The sequence below is a fragment of the Mastomys coucha genome, unplaced genomic scaffold, assembly GCF_008632895.1.
Source record: "Mastomys coucha isolate ucsf_1 unplaced genomic scaffold, UCSF_Mcou_1 pScaffold11, whole genome shotgun sequence".
Lineage (NCBI taxonomy): Eukaryota > Metazoa > Chordata > Mammalia > Rodentia > Muridae > Mastomys > Mastomys coucha.
The window spans coordinates 32,432,882-32,433,586 of record NW_022196893.1 but is presented as its reverse complement, the minus strand read 5'-3'; the positions used below and the strand labels follow the sequence as shown (position 1 = coordinate 32,433,586).

General features: G+C 60.3%; 1 protein-coding gene across 7 annotated transcripts in view; it reads right to left on the bottom strand.

The window, feature by feature from the left end:
- The window catches only part of Scn8a (sodium voltage-gated channel alpha subunit 8), a 182,910-nt gene that overhangs the window by 13,283 nt on the left and 168,922 nt on the right, over positions 1-705 (bottom strand). The window lies entirely within an intron of this gene.

The following is a 705-nucleotide window of genomic DNA, read 5'->3' as shown; positions in this document are numbered from 1 at the left end:
TGTGCGCCCTGTATGCCCTGTGCGCCCTGTATGCCCTGTGTGTCCTGTACGCCCTGTGTGTCCTGTGCGCCCTGTGTGCCCTGTGCGTCCTGTGCACCCTGTGCGCCCCGTGTGTCCTGTGCGCCCTGTGCGTCCTGTGCGCCCTGTGTGCCCTGTATGCCCTGTGCACCCTGTGCGCCCTGTGCGCCCTGTACGCCCTGTGTGTCCTGTACGCCCTGTGTGTCCTGTGCGCCCTGTGCGCCCTGTGTGTCCTGTACGCCCTGTGTGTCCTGTGCGCCCTGTGTGTCCTGTGCGCCCTGTGTGTCCTGTGCGCCCTGTGTGCCCTGTACGCCCTGTGTGCCCTGTGTGCCCTGTGACCCTGTGTGCCCTGTGTGCCCTGTGTGCCTTGTATGCCCTGTGTGCCCTGTGCGCCCTGTGCGCCCTGTGCACCCTGTGACCCTGTACACCCTGTGTGCCCTGTGCGCCCTGTGCACCCTGTGACCCTCCGAAACATTACAAAAAAGATCTTTCAGTGCAGCAAATGGCAAATTCACTTTTTATGAAATTCAAAATTTGGAACTTGTGGTATAAAAAGGCAGCTTAGAATTAAGTCTAAGTCAGCCTTCCCGTGTGCTGAACCACACTACCCACAAGGACGTGAGTGAGCCCTCTGTGGGTGACCTCTCCATGCCCGCCATGAGTGAGCCCTCTGTGGGTGACCTCTCC